General features: G+C 38.1%; 1 pseudogene; it reads right to left on the bottom strand.

The window, feature by feature from the left end:
* Window positions 1-759: 759 nt before the first annotated feature.
* On the bottom strand, window positions 760-1,668 carry LOC137572127 (uncharacterized; annotated as a pseudogene).
* Between the last annotated feature and the right edge of the window lie 19,957 nt (window positions 1,669-21,625).

Below are 21,625 nucleotides of genomic sequence, written 5' to 3'. Positions count from 1 at the left end.
AATCATAGGAAGTAACGAAGATATTGATCATACTCACTGTTTTCCACCGATCGTTCCTATGGGAGCTATATGATATAGTCACCCGATCTTGATCAAATTTGGCACAGTCATTAACAGATATATTAAATTAAGAAATGTTTAATTTGAAAGCAATCGCGTTAAAAGTAACGAAGTTATTTACAAAAGTCACTGTTTTCGATTGATCGTTCCTATGGGAGCTATATGATATAGTCACCCGATCTTGGTCAAAAATGGCACAGTCATTAACAGATATATTAAACTAACAAATGTTGAATTTAAAAGCAATCGCGTTAAAAGTAACGAAGTTATTTACAAAAGTCACTGTTTGCGACCGATCGTTCCTATGGGAGCTATATGATATAGTCATCCGATCTTGATCAAATTTGCCACAGTAGTTTACAGGCGTAATAAACTCTCACGATAATAGCACAGAAATTAACGAAGTTATTGAGAAAAGTCACTGTTCGTGACTTTGGGGGTTTGTATGGGAGCTATATGATATAGTGGTCCGATCCGGCTGAATCCGAGATATACAACCCCTGCAGTATATACAAGCCTACGTGCAGAATTTCAGCTCTTAATTAATCTACACATTCAAGTCAGACAGTTTATGCGGCAATCGGTTCTTTGGTTGGCTTCTTCTCTTTGTCGTCTCCAAATGCAAATGCAGGCTCGGCTGGAATCATCATTGGATCACTATGCAGGGTCAAGATGAGGTGTTTCGCTTGGTGGGTCTACCTGCTTTTTGCCGCTGCCTGCCGAATCCTTTGCCGGCTTCCAGCCACTGTAGGCCATATCAATGTCCCGACCCCAGCCCGAATACCCGCCAGAGGAGACCACAACTTCATGAGAGGATTCCTTGCCTCCGCCGCCGCCGCTCAAGAGTTTCTTGATGCCAATTATGGATGCCAATACCAGCGCCAATTTAGAGAATATCAGGGCCTTACCGGCCAGCATAGCCAAGGCTCCATAGGCAATTGGCACAAATGTGCCCCCAAGCAGCAAGGGAATCATTACATATGCTCCACTGCCCTTTTTATCCTTCTTTTTACGGCCCTCTACAGAGTTGCTATCCGCGTCGCGTAGATCAGGGAATTTAATCTGCGAATAAAAGAGTAAATATTAATAATCTATTAACTGTAGCTTGATCTGTCATACCTGTAGAGTATGATCTTGCAGAAAGTTGCCAACACGCTTCATAATCATGCTATTCAGAACCTGCTCCTTGGCATCTACTCCCACGCGGCAGAACAGCCTCAATGTCCTGCTCACTAATCGATGGCAGCTTGGAACGCTGCGGATTGTCCGGACTGCTGCTCACAAACTGAACACCCTCGAAGAGTGTCAAGGACTTTGCCGAGCGGAAAGCCTTTTCCAGGCCAGTCAGTAGTTTCACCTTTAGACAAACGGACATATTTTCCCCAGTACATTGTGGATATATATGTGATAAACCAGCGACATATCCTTCCAAAAACTGACCGGACTAGTGCCACTCGATGCCTGCTGTATCCGATTCTGTTGCTGTTGAGGCTTCTGATCCATGACCAGGCCATTCAATTGCTGTTGCTGATAACTGGCACTACGCGCACTTGACAGCCAACAGAAAACAATCATTAGAGCTGCCACATGCCACACGTATTTAATCATATCTGGGCTGGTGGGATTCGTTCGAACGGTTGGATGAACGACAAGTGATTCCTATCCTGAATGGCATGCAGTGGACAAAAAATTTAATGAAACTACGGCTGGGCGGATACTGGCACTGTGGCTGCACTTTTGATGATCGACTGAGTGCTGGCAGTTGCATCTTAGGCATTATATACCGCACAGCCAAGTTTCTTGATGGTTAATTGCGCCTGACATGGCTGCATGTCAAGTGCCTGCTGAAAATTTAAAAGCATCTCTTTGTTTTAGTCTAAATATCACGCCAATTAGTGAGACGGCTGGCCAGTAGAGCTGTGCTTTCGTGAAAGCAATGAACCAACCAGCAGCCGCAGCAATAGCCATAGCCCCCACCTTTAAAGAGCTGCAATTTTATTTCAAAACCAGCAGCTCGTTCTTGGCTAATGCATTTAATTGTTCAGCATCCACACAGACCTGAAACAAATGCAATAAGTGGCAAAGCAGAGCGAACGTGCGTGACCGTCAAAGATGAATTTCCTAGTCGACATAGCCTTTATGTAAAAACCAGAGGGCCGGGGCTTACTTCGACCGCGTCAATGTTTGTATACCCTTGCAACTTTTTTTGGTAACTCTTTCCTTACCTATTAGCCATCAATGTGGAAGAACGTTTTATCTAAAAAGGCTTATGTTTGCGAAAGAGTGGCCTACAATCGTAGGAAATAACGGAGATATTGATCAAAGTCACTGTTTTCGACCGATCGTTCCTACTGGAGCTATATGATATAGCCACCAGATCTTGATCAAATTTGGCACAGTCATTAACAGATATATTAAATTAGGAAATGTTTAATTTGTAAACTCTCTACTTTTTAAAGTAATTAATCCCTTGGGATTGATTTTATATTTCCGGATTTTATTTATTATTTCAAATTAAGTGCACATGCGGTCTAATTGACTATATTCAAGCGAGTGTGCCCGTACCCCGCCCTTAGCGTATTATACCCTTTTAGTGTGCCCAAATTCGGTTATCGGGGAAATTCACTGAGACGAGGAGCGGGCTTATTTAAAATATTCCTAATGTTTACATTCGGCCAATCCTGACATTTGATCGACCTCGATCATACAATTCAACAAACATACAACATACAATATACATATATACAATACATACAATATACATATAAATACTGCTTATCAGATACATATTACAAACAGAAACTCACAGTTTTATCACACGCATGCATCCACGGCTTGAGTCGGGCTGATTCTAAGATACCTTTGTAGGGCAATTGAGTAAGTTGACAATCGTCAATATCGGTGACTTCGTAACGTTCATTTGGAAGAACTCGATTTATTTTATAAGGACCACGGTATTTAGGAGCGAACTTTTTGCACGACCCGGGAGTGACATCTACATTGCGAATGGCAACATAATCATTGACTCTATAGGATAATGGTGCCCTATGCCTTAAACGGCGACCCCTTTTTCATTGCGCTCCTGCGATAATTGAATTTTCGCACTTGCCTCTTGCCTAGTGGCCTCAAGGTTACAGGGGTTTTCTGAACTAAATTTCTCGTCAAGATACTCGGTTAATTCGTCTACTAAGGGGCCTCGCTGATCGCAACCAAACAACAACATTGACGGAGTTTTACCGGTACTACACTGCACTGAGTTATTAATAGCGAACTCGACACGATTAACTAATTTAAACCAATCGGCTTGGGCTAAAGGTTCTGACGGGGTCAACACACGGTTCACACGTTCGACCTGCCCATTGGCTTGAGGGGCAGCAGTCGCTACTTTAATGTGGTCAATATTTCGATTTTCTACAAACTCAGCAAACTCAAACGACGTAAAACACGTACCTCTGTCGGATATAACTCTTCTTGGTCGGCTATAATAATCAAAATATTTTTCTAACGCGGCGGTTACTTCTTTGGTACTAGTGGAATTTACGGGATACAATTTGACAAACTTTGTAAATGCGTCAATCACTACCAAAAGGTGCTTTCGTTTTGATGTAACACTCGGTAAGGGACCTAAGTGGTCAACATGGATAGTATCAAATGGAATCGGACTTTTCGGAATACTATGCAAGGTTCTATTATGTATAGTTCTTGGAACACTATGTAGAATACACGGCAGACAATCTTTTATAAACGACTCAACCTTTGGATTCATTAATGGGAACCAGTACTTTTCTTTCAAATTGTTTACACATTTCTCAACGCCTAAGTGACCTAGTTTCTCGTGACACCTTCTTATTAATTCCCCTTGCATGCGAGCCGGTGCATACAAACACAGTCTTTTCTTAGCATTTCTTTTGTACACTATACCATCTATTAACTCAAATCCAACATCATTGGCTTTTTCTAACTTTTCTCTTAGTTTACGGATATCCGGATCTCTTATTTGTTCTGACTGCAATAATAAATCAACATCTTGCGGAGACGCACCCACTACACCAACCAGGTTTGCCGACTCATTTCGATCGAGCTGGTCACTTCTTTCGATTTGGTTACTCAATCTCGGATCAACAGAACTTTCATTTAAAGAAACGCAAGGTTTATTCTTAACCAGTTTTAGCCGACTTCTTTCTAAACATAGCTCACACGGTCTGAAACAACTCTTCGCTAAATGAACACACGGGTTTGTCCCAAACGGTCCTAAATAATTCTTCCCTAAAGGAGCACATGGTTCTATTTTACACGGGCTTATCTCAGACGGGTCTATCTTACACGGGTTTTTCTCAAACGGGTCTATCTTACACGGGTTTTTCTCAAACGGGTCTATCTTACACGGGTTTTTCTCACACGGGTTTTTCTCACACAGGTCTATCTCACACGGTTTTGTCTCAAACGGTTTTATCTCACACGGGTCTATCTCACACGGTTTTACGCAACTTTCCTCAAAAGTAATATGCGGTTCACAAGGTTCAATTGGGGCATTCTGGTCTCTCTTCACTAATAAATCGCAAGAATCAAAATCACCTTCTACAATATTCTCTAACAACTCGGTTTGCCGACTTAATGCATCTACATGGCCCATTTTTGAACCGTGTCTGTGAGCAATGGTATAATCAAAGTTTTCCAATTCCAACGACCACCGCGCAATGCGGGGGATTTATTGATTTTTTACTCAAGGTTTGGACCAATGAATTACAATCGGTAACGATCAAAAATGGTCTGTGTTCTAAATAAACGCGAAATCGGCGCACGGCATATATTATGGCCAAAGTTTCAAGCTCAAAACTGTGATAACGGGACTCGGCGGCTGTCGCCTTTCGGGAATAATAAGAGACTGGATGCATTTTGCCATCAGTCTGTCTTTGCATCAAAGAGGCACCGAAGCCATTTGAACTGGCGTCAGTATGCAACTCAGTTTCGTAGTTAGGGTTAAAGATAGCTAATACGGGCGGCCTGGATAAGGCGGATCTTAATGAAAGAAATACATTTTTAGCGGTTTTGTTCATCGGAAATGGACCACCTTGTTTAAGCAACTCAGTTAACGGTTTAGCTATGCTGGAGAAATTCGGAACAAATTTGCGAAAATAAGAGAATAAGCCTAAGCACGAGTGTAACGCTTTGCTGTTAAGTGGTTCTGGGTATTCTTGAATAGCTTTTAAATGTGTATTATTTGGTAAAATTCCCTTTTCACTGACTTCATATCCTAAATAATCTATGCTCTTCTGTAGGAAAATGCTTTTCTTCAAATTGAGCTCTAAATTGTACTGAATAAAACGATCTAACAGTTTTGCTAACAACTTAAGATGCTGATCTACGGTGCGGGTGGCAAGAATAATGTCGTCCATATATACTACAAGTTCTCGATCTCTAATCATATCACTAAGTATGTTCGATATAAATCTCTGAAATACAGCTGGTCCGCTCTTTAGACCAAAAGGCATTCTCAGATATTCGAACTGCCCATCGGGTGTAACGAATGCTGTGTATTTAATTGAATCCTCTTCCATGCCTACATGGTAAAAGCAACTTTTCAAATCTATGACGGAGAAAACGGTCTTGCTCTCCAGGTATTCTAGGCAATCTTCTATCAAAGGCAATGGAAAATTATCCCTCACAGTCTTCTTATTTAAACCTCGATAATCAACGCACATTCGTATATTGCCATCCTTTTTTCGCACTAGGACGATGGCGGACGCATAGGGGAGTTGCTTGGTCGGATTACATTATTGGCTAACAACTCACTAACCGTTTTAGAAACGATTCCTCTTTCATAATATGATAACCTTCTAGGACTACTATGAAATGGTGTTGTATCTGTCAGACATATTCTCATCATATATTTAGGCAACCCGTAATTAATTGAAAATCGGTCAATGTAATGCTCATGCACAATGTCTCGGCACTCACGCATCGCGCCTAATCCAAATTCACTGCCAACAGTAGTATTCCCGGTATCTGACAGCGTTGCACAAACAGTTTGCAACTCTGTTAGCCATTCTCGAAACGGGGATGCATTCGTGTTTACATTAGGGTTATTACAATTATTATCTAGATCAGTGGTGTTATTACTAATGGTATTATGCTTAGGATATTTAGTAAACAGGGATGCACAGAAGGATTTGTAAACAAAAGCAATGGTACTCTTTAATGATGCAGAATTCTTTTCATACTTTCTTACATTTTCAATCAATGAGAACTTAAGACCTATTTTATTCAAGGCGTCTCTACCAAGAAGTAGTTGCGTCGGCATATTATTATCGGGAATAACTAAAAATTGAATTTCATAATATTTTTTGCAAAACAGAACTAAACATTTGACTGTTCTAAAAGTCAGAATAGAGCCACCGCTCAGTCCATGAAAAGAACTTTTAACTAATTTATCGCAATCTAAATGCGGCATCAACGCTCTACTAGCAAAACTTACTGGGCTTCCGGAATCTAATAGGGCAAAAATATTATCAACATCAGTGCATCCCTCTTTACAAGATATTCTTAAACTTACTAATTGAATAAATGACTTATCATCAATGGTGTCCGGGTCTTCACTAGAGCTCATGGCGGCGATCTGGGCTCGCATTGGACAATTCCGGTACTGATGGCCCACTTTGAAGCACCGATAGGAACTTCCTTTTGGTCTCTCCGGGCGTGGACAGTCAAAAATTAAGTGACCAATCTGGCGGCAATTGAAACATCTCTTATCCTTTGCAGCAGGCGTAATGGCCTGCAAACGGTCTGAAGTCTGACGAGCCTGAGGAACGTAGTTTTTGGCTGGTGGCTGAACTGATTGAAAACGCATCATCTTCTCTCGCAATTCATTCAGAGAAGTACAATAATACAAAGGAGCTGACAATCCGGTTCGATCTTGTAGTCCGTCAATAATGTATTTGACCACATCGGTGTCTTCAAAATTGCCCTGCTGAGCAATATTTCGCATAATGATGAAATACTGCAAGAGTGACTCTCCTTTGCCAATTGAGCGCTTCCTCATCTGGTTAGCAATCTCGTAGTTTGTCATTTGTAGGCCAAATACCTTCACAAGGGCATCCTTCAGCTCGCTCCAGGTTGTAGTCTTTTCATATGTCATGTATGCTTTAGCAGATCCCTCCAGCAGTCGGTTGCCCAACGACCAACATTGGGCATCACTCAGTACATACACTCTTGCTGCTTTCTCCAGCTCACGAATCCATACGTGAATGGACAGATCACCATCACCAGAGAATTTAGGTACAGTAGTTTCGACATCTTTCAAGTTCATGCGGCAATTATATTTCGGTCCGCCTAAGTTCTCCTCCAGCTCCATAACACGTGTTTTTAGCTCCGCCAGGTTTTTACGTGCTGTATACAATTCGATGCTACTAGGAATCGCAGACAATTCGTCGGTTTCGCTCGCTTGTGCGCTTTCACGAACATGCACGTTCGCGTCTGGTCCTACAGAGGTCTCACGAGACATCGTCGGCGACTGGTTAGCACCCACTTGATCCGGTGTACTTGGCTGCTCAATGTTTCCCACGCCGCGCTGCTCAATAAGAGGCTCCGGACCAACATCCACAAGTTGTCCGGCAAGCACATTTGCAGACACTGATGGGCTGACTGCCTGCTCTTCGGGTACATCACTCTCTCAAGACTGATTCTGTGCCATGACTTGTTTTACCAATGCTCGCAATTGGTAAATTGACGCTTCTTTGTCGCAAGGTACTTCCTTGGCCGCTAGCAACTCAAACAATGCGGTTTTGTTTAATTTAATAATCTCGGTGTATTTCATGAAAATACGTTCTTTAGGGCAAAATCCACACCTGATTTGTAAACTCTCTACTTTTTGAAGTAATTAATCCCTTGGGATTGATTTTATACTTCCGGATTTTATTTATTATTTCAAATTAAGTGCACATGCGGTCTTATTGACTATATTCAAGCGAGTGTGACCGTACCCCGCCTTAGCGTATTATACCCTTTTAGTGTGCCCAAATTCGGTTATCGGGGAAATTCACTGAGACGAGGAGCGGGCTTATTTAAAATATTCCTAATGTTTACAAATTTGAAAGCAATCGCGTTAAAAGTAACGAAGTTATTTACAAAAGTCACTGTTTTCGAATGATCGTTCCTATGGGAGCTATATGATATAGTCACCCGATCTTGGTCGAAAATGGCACAGTCATTAACAGATATATTAAACTAACAAATGTTGAATGAAATGTTGAAAGCAATCGCGTTAAAAGTAACGAAGTTATTTACAAAAGTCACTGTTTGCGACCGATCGTTCCTATGGGAGCTATATGATATAGTCATCCTGTCAAGTTTATTGTTGCATATTTTACGGCAGTTGTATAAAATGCAACCGCGAAATAAAAGAGTTAAGACTCAAACTCAAAGTTAACTTGACGAAAGTATGTGAAAGCTTTTCACTTGTCTACTGTCTAGCTCGTTCATTTTCGAATCTATCTACAACAATAATTTCAAAATTTTAAAATCCAAGAATGCTAGGGATTTGGCTAAAATTCGACCTGCCAAGTGGGTACAGTACTTGAATCATTCGACATCGTGTGCTCACAGAATACAGTTGACAATATTCCTAATATTCAGTCGGCTTAAACAATTCTTAAAAATGTTGGTTATAATACAAAGAAAATTGATGAGAGTAAGTAATCGAAAAGACATATATAAAGTTTCTTATATTTAAAAATGGCCTCTTTCTGTCTAAGTAGAAAGTTCAATTCAACATTTCAAACTACGAAAGTGTGCATAATTTAAAAAAAAAAAACTAGAAAGGCGCTTGGATATTCCTAGTGGACAATGTGACTTGATGACGACAGATGGAAATGTCGCAGACGCCGAACTTGTGGTGGATATGGCGGGCATTAACGATAATGAATCCAGCACCAGTGGACCAATTATATCAATAATTACACAGGCCGACATGATTTTTGCTGACGTTAACTTGAGAGTTGTTCTTACCTAATTCGGGTACGCTGATTCTAACTGCTTACTTGGTTTTTCTCCATCACGTCTAGATTTTGTGAAATCTGGAAATCTGGGGTTGAAAAATAGGCACCCAAAATTATACTATAGAAAGTTTGAAACAAAAATTTTTAACTTTTTTACGGATTTTAGAATATTTTGTGTAAGAAAATTAGTTCTTGTTTGCACATATAACTAATATACAATTTGTAAGACGCAGCAAATTCCCACAATTCTTTAAAATTTAAAAGCAGACAATTCTTGAAATCTCTATAGCATACTTTTTGGTTGAAATTTTACTCATTATAGAACTATATCCGGAGTGTAAGGTATTATCCATTATAACAAAGAAATAACTCTTTGATATTTTGTAAATTCATTTTCAATCAAGCCTAATATATTAATAGGATAAAATAATAATGTTTTTAGTACTATATTATGCTTATATCATGGAAAAATATATTGCAAATTAGGTCATTTTGTATAATTTGAACGCATTTTTTTCGAAATCCTGACGTGATGGAGAAAAAACTAAGTACAGGGCCGTGATTAGCTGCCCCCAATTACTATAGGAGACATATTGAACTTTAAACACTTTTTCATGACCTCAAAAATGTCGGCCTGTGTTATGTAAGCCGGCTGGTTGTACTAGAAACAGGCCAAGAGGTATCGCCGACTAGCAGCAGCTCATCAAGACTTGATGAAATTGCTGGGAAAATCTCGTATGCCCCAGGATAATGATTTGGAGAGCAAAAGGTAATTGTAAAAATATGGGGAAAAACTGGATGAATACATTCTGTTTTGGAATATTAGATTTAATATGACATTATTGAGCTCAACCAATGAAAGCTCGCAAAACACATCATCCGAGTCTATGGAAGATGCCTGCGGAATGGGCCAATGCGATGTTAAGTCTCGTGCTTACAGTGAAGAAGAAGTGGAGGATGATTCTAGTACGTCTACAGAACTAAATATCGGTACTGCGCCATTTGTTAATATTCTTCCGGAATATAGAAGATTTGTAGTAGTAATTTCGTCGGCTGACTGTAATAAAAAACTTTTGCTGTTTCTTAAAGGATTTTTCTTTAAGCTTTGATAACTACAGGAACGTCGTCAATGTGAAAACTCCTGTTCTAGAGCACAATGGAAGGCTATACATTGCGGCAGCTGATGAACACACGATGGAATGGGTTATGGACGTTATATGTGGATTAGATGGCTACCAGGCTGTACCTCTTCATGTATTTTTACACCTATCGCAAGCTCGAGTCGTGTTCCCCAAAGTTGAAAGCTGCTTGAAACTTGTTTTTTACCTACTCGAAAAACAAAACCCTGGTCTAAATACCGATAAATGGGCAGTAATTAATAGAGAAGATTTGGATCCGTGCTCCAAAGAAAATGTTACGAAAATATGCGTGAATGAAGTTTTCGAGCTCTACATAGATGTTGACAGTGTTGATTTCATAAAAAGTCTGTGTTATCGATTGCGCTATTGTTTTTTCCATGTAGAATTCATGTTTTGCCCATGACAATTTTATATTTATATATCTATGTATATTTATGTTAAAGTGCTCGCAAAAAAAAAAAATGGTTGTGAGGAACTCACATGAAGCCTAGTGATGTCTAGTTTATTTTTCTATGGCTTGAAATTCTTAGAAGAAAGAGAATTAAGTCTGCTCTGTTTGTGTGGGCTCCTGTGATGTGAGCTCACAATGTTAGTAATTAATAAATTAAATGCATTTTAAAAATGCATTTTAAATCTCTCAGCAAAATGGTGTTTAATTTCATAGTCTTATTAATGTTTTCTGGACTTCTTGGTTAGATTTTGTAAATCTGATTCAGACCGATTCGAGTGGCCCAGTACAGTTTACTGCTTTGACATTCAATTTATTCGCTTGCATTTAAAGAGGGTTACGTATTTTTTGAGATTTTTCACAAGTACTTACGTTTGCATTTCATTTCATTATATGTTTAATTGTCACTCATATATTTTAATTCAATTTTAATCAATTTCTAGCAAATTTTACATATTTCTCTGAAAGGGAAGCTATTTTAATCACAAATTCATTAGTTGGTCATCAAATGATTCACGCAATATACACATAACCTACGATGCATTACAACCACTCAAAGACCGTTTGAACCAATTACCCATCTCTAATTATTTGCGATTGTCTTTGCAATCGATTTAATTGCAAACAACATAGCAATACTTCATTGAATTGGCCAGCAGAAGACAAGACAGTAAGACAATAGTCTGGGGGGGACAGACAACTGCAAATCAAACGCTTGAGTGACCAAACTGTTTCACAGCTTTGCAGTGGTCAATTAACTTTCAATTAAATATGAAAAGAAAATGAAACAAAACTCGTGCTTCCACCAATTATAAAGTTGATGCGTGCCTCTTGAGTGTGGGAAAACTTGCTCAGGTGGAAAAAACGCTGGCAGCAACAAGAATAATGCAAATGCTTAATAATATAATAAGTCAAGTTGTAGTAGGTAGCTATTATTATTTCTTCTTTCTTTTTTAAGTTTGGAAAGCTTAGCTCAACTCAACTCGTCTCAACTCTGTTCGGCGCAATTCTTGTCTTCTGAGACAAGGCTCTTACGGTCTAGGAGGAGTTTGCGTTGATCCAGACGGACGGACGGACGGACGGACGGACATGGCTAGTTGAACTCGTCTCGTCGTGCTGATCAAGAATATATATACTTTGTATGGTCGGAGATGCTTCGTTCTATGCGTTGCACACTTCTGACCAAAATTAATATACCCTTTTTGCAAGGGTATAAAAACATAAAAAATTAAATTGAAAAACAGAAATGGAGAAGGGGACCCCATAGAGACAGAAATAGAGAAAGAGAGAGATAAGGAGAAATCAAATGCAAACCATAAACATAATCGAGTTCCCCTCATCCCCCGACTTCTTCTCTTTAACGCCATCATCAATCCGACACGTTAACTTGCATTTTTCAGTTCACTTTTCTAGACACACACACACATTTGAAATGGGGAGCGTTTCTTTTAGCCATTGCTGTAACTGTAACTGTATCTGGTATCTGTGTATCTATTGGGTACGTTTCGATTTCATTACCTCATAGGCGACGCCTTTAAAAATAACAACAACAACAAATAGGCAGACTTTTGGAGAGGTTACAACAGCCACACACACACAACGTACAAGAAGACCGGCGCTGCGATCACAGGCTATGCAGATGCAGATTGGGCAGGTAACTCAACTGATAGAAAGTCCTACACTGGATATGCATTCATATGGGGCGGCTCAGTAATCTCATCTCATCTGTTCTCAAAGGACATCAAGAAAGCAAAAATCTGTGGCTCTAAGCAGTACCGAGGCAGAATATATGGCGCTTTCCGATGCTGAAAAAGAGGCTATTTATATAAGAAAACTGATAAATGAGATGAAATTGTATTTTTAAGCTTGATTGTATAACCTTACATGGCGATAATGTTGGTGCTTTAAATCTTGTAAAAAACCCTGTTTATCATGCTAGAAGCAAACATATTGATGTAAAGTACTGAATACTGTCCAACAACGGAAATGATTGCTGATATTCTTACTAAGAATCTATGTAAAGTTAATCATTTAAAATGTACGGCGTTGCTTGGACTAAATAGGTATTAGAACCCTGAATTGAGCCGAAGTGTTGATATGGCAATTCTGTGCTGTATCTGTCAGCCCTGTACAAGTGGCAACCCTGGTTAAGCTTATGTTAATAAAATTGAGCTCACTCTCATCTAAGCAACCAAACGTTGTGGTTCTACATTTTCACAAACCAACATTTTTTTATATTTAAATTATTTGTGAAGAGAAAAAAAAGTAAGAGAGAAATAAAATTTATCTCAACTGTGTCTTGCACAGCGAGCTAGAGACGTGGAAAAATTATAGAAAATGTGGTTGGCTCACAATTTAGGTATACATTTCATTTGTTTTATTGTTAAAAAAAAAAATCTCCAACCACATTGTTAGTAAAAGCCTATCAGACAGTTAGTATGTCGCAAGTTGCACTTTCGTGCTTCAACTTGCTATTAAGGTTATAATTATAATTATTAAATTAAAGGCAAGTTAAGGCTTGCGCATTTCTGCGGCCCCCTTGCGTTTCTTCGCTCTTTGGCGAAGTTCAGCTTTCAGTATGTCAATACGCTCTATGCAGCGTTGTCGGTCTTCCTCCGTCTTCAGAGTGGCCAGTAGGTCTACTTCCAGCCTCTTCTGCTGGAGTAGCTTTCTTACTTGGCCTCCTCTTTTGGTCTTCTTTGGCTCTGTTGATTTGGTGTTGCGGGCCCGGTACTCAGCTATTGTGAGTGGGCGCGGTCCATCGTTGGGATACAACTCTAACGCTTCTTCTAGCGTCGGCGCACCCTTTGCTCGATAGGAGCAGATTCCGCAAAGGGAATATCTTCACGGTTCATTCGTGTTCCTTGTTGGTTGATTGGTTCTTTTTTTTGGTTCGCTTGATTTATAAATGGTTCCAACCGCTGCTTCTGCTTTCTTCTGGGCATTTATTCCAATTGATTTAAAATAAAATATTCATTTAAATAAATAAAATGTTCATGTTTTGTGTTGTGGTTAATATTTGCAGTTGTTGTTCTTCTGACATTAACGTTGATTGATGGTTTGATTTTTGCATTTGGTTTGCAGATTGCAGTTGTTGTTTTTGTTAGCAGATTGCGGGTCCTAGTCCTGTCACGGTCGCCATGTTATATAAGCCAAGACCGGGTTCCTTTAATAAAAATAGTATATCCAAGATGAACACGTCAGTGTCCATGCATAGTCGTTTTCAGAATGATTCTTTATTCCAAATTATTATTTTGCTTAAGCTAAGTTTACATATATATTCTTATGCTGCGACTTATGCGACAGCTACAAAAGAGAGGGAGAGTGTCAGTACATACATACATATTGTTGGAGCGCTTGCGTGTCACACGCTGGCCTGGCTCTAGCTCATGTTACGCTTGTGCATACATTGCTTTTGTGAATATATGTATGTGCATATACAAATGTACATACATATATGATCATGCTTAGCTGTACATTTATGTGGGACTGTTAGTGCAATCCCATTTCTGACACCAATTTGTGGGACTGTTAGTGCAATCCCACTTTTTCCTCCCGAATTTCTAGGCCGTTTTTACTCACAATCAATCAGTTTTATTCAACATTATTTCTTTATACATTTATCTTTTAATTACCACTTAACTACACTCTTTTTATTCGAGCAGCCACGAGGAACACAAACGGTCGACACAACTTGACGCCATAAAACTCTTTTCTCAATTGATATCGATGGTTTGTCATCGATATCGTTGATAAACTTTGAATTATGCACCTCTGAACTGGTTCAGTACAATCGACCGCTTCTCGTCTCTCGACCCATTCCCACATTCGGCCGGACTGACTTATCATTCGCCTCGAATGTTAAATCGTCTGATGAATTCACTTGACCATTCCACGACTTCATATACTCTGCGACAGTTGAGGTTTTCCCAGGACCTTCGTGATCTCCTACCTTTTCTACGTCATAGCGTCCATGAGACTTAACTTGCACCACCCTATATGGTCCAAAATATTTAGCCTTAAGTTTTAATCCTGAACCATATTGCGTTCGCTTAATTGTTATCAAATCATCGATTTTATACTCAACTACCTTTTGCGTTTTTTGTTATAACTTTTACGATTCTCTTCTTGGATTCTCTCAATATTATACTGAGCTTCCTGACGAACGTTAGTGCGTTCAATTTCTAGCTCTTCTATGGCTTCCTCTTCCAAAAGTTCTTGTAACTCAGGGAAACTATTAGTCCTCATCTCAACTCCGGTTAATAATTTAAATGGCGACACTTTTGTGCTTCTAGGAGGGGTACTATTGATTGCTTGCTGCACTCTTTCAACGTACCTATACCACATAGTCGGTTTTTCATAACAAAGTTTTGTTAGCATAGGAATAATTATCTTATGGATACGTTCAACTTGACCATTTCCCCTAGGTACTCCGGTAGCTATCATTAAATGCTGAATGTTTTGCTCTTTACAATAATCTCCGAACTGGTGAGAAACAAATGCTGCACCTCTATCTGATATAATACGCCCTGGATTTCCAAAAACTGATGCTTGACGCCTGAGTCTATCTACTACCGCTTCTGATGCCGTATTTTTTGTTGGATGGAGCCACACAAATTTCGAAAACGCGTCGACGACTACAAATGGATAGTTATAACTCTTTGCTGTCGGATCCATAGGTCCTACATGATCAACATGATAAGTCCCTAAAGGTTTAACTTTTTTATTTATTGGAGCTAAGAAACCTTCTTTCTTGCCTGCTTTACCTTCCGAAACAATGCATTCGATACAATTTTTTACAATCTCAGAGGCCTTTTGGAACAACTTCGGTATGTAAAACTTTCTCTCAACTTCTTCTTGAGTTCTTTTGGCCGAAAAATGACCCTTTCTATGTGCAATCTTAATTAATTCCTCTGCCATAAGTGATGGGACTACAATTAAATCCTTAATGGGATCCTTGTACAAAACACCGTTTTTTATAAAGAAATCTTCATAAGTCTGATGCTCTAAAACAGCTGTCACTGCCCTAATCCAATCATCACTAGCTTGAGCTATTTTAAGTCTGTGATGCATTGAATCCTCTAAAATTAAACAGGACATACGACTTAGAGCATCTACATGCTTCATTTTACTGCCACTTCTATGTTCAATTTCATACTTGAATTCTTGAAGAAATAAAGCCCAACGCGAAACTCTTACTGGAATGTCTCTTTTTTTCATTGTCATTGCAAAAGCATTGCAATCTGTTATGATTTTGAATTCTATTCCTAGTAAATATACGCGCCACTTCTTCAACGCCTCCACTATTGCTAACACTTCCAATTCGTATGAGTGATAGTTTTCTTCCGCAGGCTTGGTTTTCCGGCTGAGATATTGTACTGGATGGAATAACTGATCATCGCTATCATTTTGTAGAATTTTTAAGAACTGACACTTCTGCCATTTAATTCGCAAACCAAACTCAGATGCCCTCTTTAACACACATTTCAGCTTGTAAATTCCTTCTTTAATATCCTTTGAAGGAATAAATAGATCATCCATATATGTTATGACTGTGCCATCTCTAATCAAATCAATAAATGTTGCAAAGATGTAGCGGGAAAACACATGAGGGGAATTCGAAATTTCAAATGGGACATACAAAAATTCGAACTGACCGCTATGTGTCACAAAAGCAGTATACTTCCTTTAGTTGGGCTCCGCAGGAACATGAAAATATCCATTTTCAAGATCCAAGGTTGTAAACACTGTATTACCCTGCAATCTCTCAATTACATCATCTATAAGTGGCATTGGGAAATGTTCTCTTACAATCTTAGCATTCAAACGTCTATAATCACAGCAAAGTCTTTTTCCTCCATCCTTTTTTGGAACAAGAACTATAGCAGACGCATATTCTGATGTACTTGGTTGAATGATACCCTCGGCTAACCATTTTTCTACTGTTGAGTCCACGATACCTTTATCAACGAAAGATAAACGCCTCGGCCGTTCGTATACTAGGCATTCGTCACTTAATAAAATTTTCATTTCGACTGGACTCTTCTTTGAAAACTGTGGTACATAACTGTGAATAAGCTGCTTGACTTCTTTGACGTCCGATTTAGTTAAATGGCACAAATCTATTTCACTCTTTTCTTCTTCAGCTAATAAACACAAACTCTCAAATTCCTGTAACATACCCTTCGGAGTTTTCACTTCTTCATTGTGTACAGTTTCTTTCGCTTCTGTGTTTGGCATCACTTCTTCTTCTCTAGGCTTAAAAGTAACATTTCCTTTTGTGATAACCAAATTAGCTAATTCTAAAATGTTGTTTCCAATCACTACTTCGTAGTCAATATCCTCTTTTCTATAAACGTGGAACGTTAAGGGCCATTGAAGACCATCAATAGTCACCTGCGCTTTAAAACTACCTATAGTATTTAGCTCACTTTTACACACTCCCAATAAACGGTTTCGTTCATCGTTTAATTCTATACCATGAAGTTTTCTGATAATATCATCTCTTATTAAACATAGATCACATCCTGTATCTATGAGTGCAGACAGCTCAACGTCTCCACATGATATTGTTTTGAAAATAGCTTTTCCTTTTACATTAATTTCTTTTGACATTGTACTAGCCCTACTGTATTCCTTTTTAGTATCTAATTTACGTGTCGGGCATACTGATGCTTTATGCCCTATCTGATGGCATTTAAAGCACTTAATCTTCGGACACTCACTCATCAAATGAGATACTTCGCCACACTTATAGCATTTTCTCGGTTGTTTAGATATTTCCGCTTTTTTATCATCCTTCTCATTATGATTTCTATTTCTATTTACCACTTGAGGGTGACCAAAGTAAACCTTTTCGTAAATTGTAATCTGTTCCTTCAGCTGAATGACTGTCTTTGCCTGATACAAGTTACTTTTGTTAGCTTTTGAATCAGGTATTCCTTCTATGAAATATTCTATAAGACTAGCTTCATCTAAATTTATGGAACTGCCTATTTCCCTCAGACTATAAAGGTACTCACGAAAATCTTCATTTGGGCGTTTACGTCTATTTCGCAACAATTTATGTACTTCGATTGCTGATACTTCTGCGCCGAACTCGCTTAACAAAATTCTTTTTAATGATATCCAATCAGTCACTCCTCGCTCACTACGCACAAAAACTTTTGCTGCACCTTTTAATAATTGTTTCGCATAGATAAATTTCTGTAAAGAGTTCCATTGAACTGCTTCTGCATTATCTTCAAAATCCCGTAACCAATTTTCTATAGACGGTTGAACTGACCCATTGAACGAAGAAAGAGAATCCTCAATGTCGCGCAAAGTAAAAATTATTTCTAACTACAGTTGGTGCCGTAGACTGAAATGATCCCGCATCATCACTTTCGGAATCAACCTCGACTTCGTCAGCCACCAAACCGAAATGTTCGAGAAGACGATCTTGCAACGATTGCTTTCTACCAGTTATTGCCAAATTCAAACTGGCTAACTTTGCTTTGAGCTCATTTACATTTAAACTTAATACTTCGTCTCTATTCATTTTGTATTCGTCGTAGCTTACTCGTTACAGCTGAAATTTCAATATATTTTACAAAAGTATAATCTTACTCTATTGTTAATAATTTAATTTTCTCTTCTTTTAGCAATTTCAAAATAAAATTATTTCTCTTTTAACATTTACTTTTCTTTTAATTCCAAATTTATTTACTTCACTTTTGAATTCCAAATTTATTTACTTTACTTTTGAATCAACATTAATTTACTTTACTTTTGAATCAACATTAATTTACTTTACTTTTATTCAAGCCAATCTTTAAATTATTATTTATAATTTTGACATAAATTTATATTGATTTAATTTAATGATTGCATCAACTCAATTTAAATTATAACATTTTTCGTTCTGTAAACATACTGTTAATTAACATAAACATCTGGCTCACCACTATGTTGCCTTCTCGCTCGCTCGTGTTGACTCACCAACGCCGTTTATTCGCGCCGATTCTGCTGATATGCCGATTTTTCACGAATGCTCTCACTAACGCTGTCTCGCTCGTGACGCCAATGCCGATGTCTCGCTCGTGACGCCAATGCCGATGCCTCGCTCTTGTACAAATTTTTCCACTGACGCCGCCAAACTTGTGCGTCTAATGCTTTCTCGCTCTTGCCGCCAATTGTTGTAGCTTCTCTTGCCGCCAATTCTCAAGAATTTCCCACTCTAGGTACAGCTGCTCACCACATAGATTCTATGTTCCAGGCCATTTGCCACATAAATCTACCATCTCAGTGAATAGTTCCCACGACGATACTCCAACACATTTACCAAAATTACGCTATATCAGCCTCATTGCCACGTAAATTTGTGCAAAATTCCAACGATCGTCAATCTCTTTGCGTTTTCAGCCTCTTTGCCACGCAAACTTCAGGGTTCTGTACTGTTCGCACCTCCACACTTTTCACTCTCACTTGAACTTGGACGTTTCGCTGTCTCTCTCTAAGATACAAGCATTCATCAATTGGGGTGGTTTTTTTTTATCGCTCTTTGTACATTTTTTTCGAACTTTTTGTCTTTGGCGACTCAATTTTAATGAATTTTTCGCTTCGAACGATTTGTTTTAATTATTAGTGTTCTTTACTTAACAACATCTTTTAACTGCACGTAAGTTCGATGCACTATGTAAATGTACATATCTCACTTCTGACACCAATTTGTGGGACTGTTAGTGCAATCCCATTTCTGACACCAATTTGTGGGACTGTTAGTGCAATCCCACTTTTTCCTCCCGAATTTCTAGGCCGTTTTTACTCACAATCAATCAGTTTTATTCAACATTATTTCTTTATACATTTATCTTTTAATTACCACATAACTACACTCTTCTTATTCGAGCAGCCACGAGGAACACAACCGGTCGACACAACTTGACGCCATAAAACTCTTTTCTCAATTGATATCGATGGTTTGTCATCGATATCGTTGATAAACTTTGAATTATGCACCTCTGAACTGGTTCAGTACAATCGACCGCTTCTCGTCTCTCGACCCATTCCCACATTTATGTGAATATGTTTATGTACATACATCAATGTATATATATAAACATATTCAAGTGCACAATTATATTTTAATGCGTATATGTATAATTGTTTATACTTGCAACAGAGTGTTACAAGTTGAGCTCATTGTACTGAATGATTATTTGTATGAATATACTACAGAAAAAAATGTGCATTGAGATGTAGTAGAACATGTTCTAAACAACACTTTCCAAAGAACAATTAATCAATATCCGAGTTAAATGTTGTGTGACTCTAGAAAGGAAAGACAACTGACACATTAGTAAACATAATAAAAAAAATGGCAGATATAAAAAGGTAAACACGCATATACATATATATATATAGAAAAACTATTTAATTTTAGAAAAAAAAAACCATTGCAGTCCTTGGTAATAATAATTTTACATGTTCAAAATTTGTTTTTTTAAACTCAATTCATCAATATACAAACAAAAGAATTTTACTCTCTATTTTACAATTTGTTCTTCTTCCTACATTCCCAAAGCAAAGCAACGCACGCATACACATACACTTTATGTAGCGTTGATCCTGTGTGTGTATGTGTGTGTACTCTGATGATGACGAAAGACGTAGTAGACAACAAGAAGCGCTGCCGGCAGAGCTGGGAGCAGAACCGATTATTATATTGATTGTAACTTGTGTAACTGATCACATTCAAATTTTGGGATCTGTGTTTTTATATGCAATATTATCACATATGTAAATTTCATAGCATACTCGATTTTTATGAAAATGTTTCTTCTAGTTCTTCTAGAGCTATATGATATAGTGGTCCGATCCTGATGGGTTTCATACTTTATTTTTGCCGGGTAATAAAAAACCCCGAAAAATTTCAGCCCGATAGCTCTTAAGACGGCTGAGTAAAACGCATACGCACAGACGGACGGACAGGCGGACATGGCTATATCAACTCAGCTTCTCATGCTGATCAAGAAAATATATACTTTATAGGGTCGGAAACGACTCCTTCTTTGCGTTACAAACATCTGATCAATTTTAAAATACGCTCTGCAAGGGTATAAAAATAGTATAATGCACAAAAAAGTCATATTGAGTTGTTGACCTGTAATTAATCAATTGTCGTATTTGCTTTTAATTAATTTTTTTTTCTACTTGAATTTGTTGTGTGATTTGTAGTGTGTGACATTTTTGTCCCCTATTTCTTTCTTCAAAATGTTTCTCGTCTAACTGATTTATTTCTCCTGTCTTTTTGAATGGATTTGTCGTTTTTGACTTTACTAATGGTGCTTGCTTAAATCTAGTGTCGATTTCGAAGTCGTGTCTATCTTCATTTAAATTGTTAATTTAATGTATTTTATTCCTTTGGGTATTATAGTCGGGGGATCCCGCATAGATAAAAATGTCCGCTGGTGTTCGTCTTATGGTTGTATACGTAGAGAATTTTTTCAAATTTGATTAATTTATCTTCAATGTCATTTTCACTATTTAAAATTCTGAGATTTTCATTTAGTGTTTAATGCTATACACAAAAATGCTGAATCTTTGTCTGATTTTATTTCTATTGGTTTGCCCATTTCAGTGAATACTTTCATAATTGCTCTCTTGGCTTCTAACCAATCTCTAGACTTTACTTCTCCAAGTGTTGCAAATTTGGAGTAAATGTCAATGCATGAAAGGAATTGTGAATTGTCGATCATGTAAAAGTCCATGACGTATTTTTCTCTGATATTAAAAGTTTCTGGTGTTATTTCAAAAGTTAGTTTTGTATTTCTATTTTCTGTCTTTGCGATATTGCATACTGAGTATTCATTAATAATGTTTTGAGTTAGGTTTTGAAAATCGGGAAAATAATATTTTTCTTTAAACAAATTAATGGTTTTTTCGATTCCTGGATGTAATAATTCTTTATGTTGTTTTAGGATTATTTCTTTGATTTGTGCAAA

The sequence above is a fragment of the Drosophila tropicalis genome, unplaced genomic scaffold (genome assembly GCF_018151085.1).
Source record: "Drosophila tropicalis isolate 14030-0801.00 unplaced genomic scaffold, ASM1815108v1 contig_216, whole genome shotgun sequence".
In the NCBI taxonomy this organism is placed as follows: domain Eukaryota; kingdom Metazoa; phylum Arthropoda; class Insecta; order Diptera; family Drosophilidae; genus Drosophila; species Drosophila tropicalis.
Note: the sequence above shows the minus strand (reverse complement) of the source record. Positions and strands in the feature narration are given on the sequence as shown.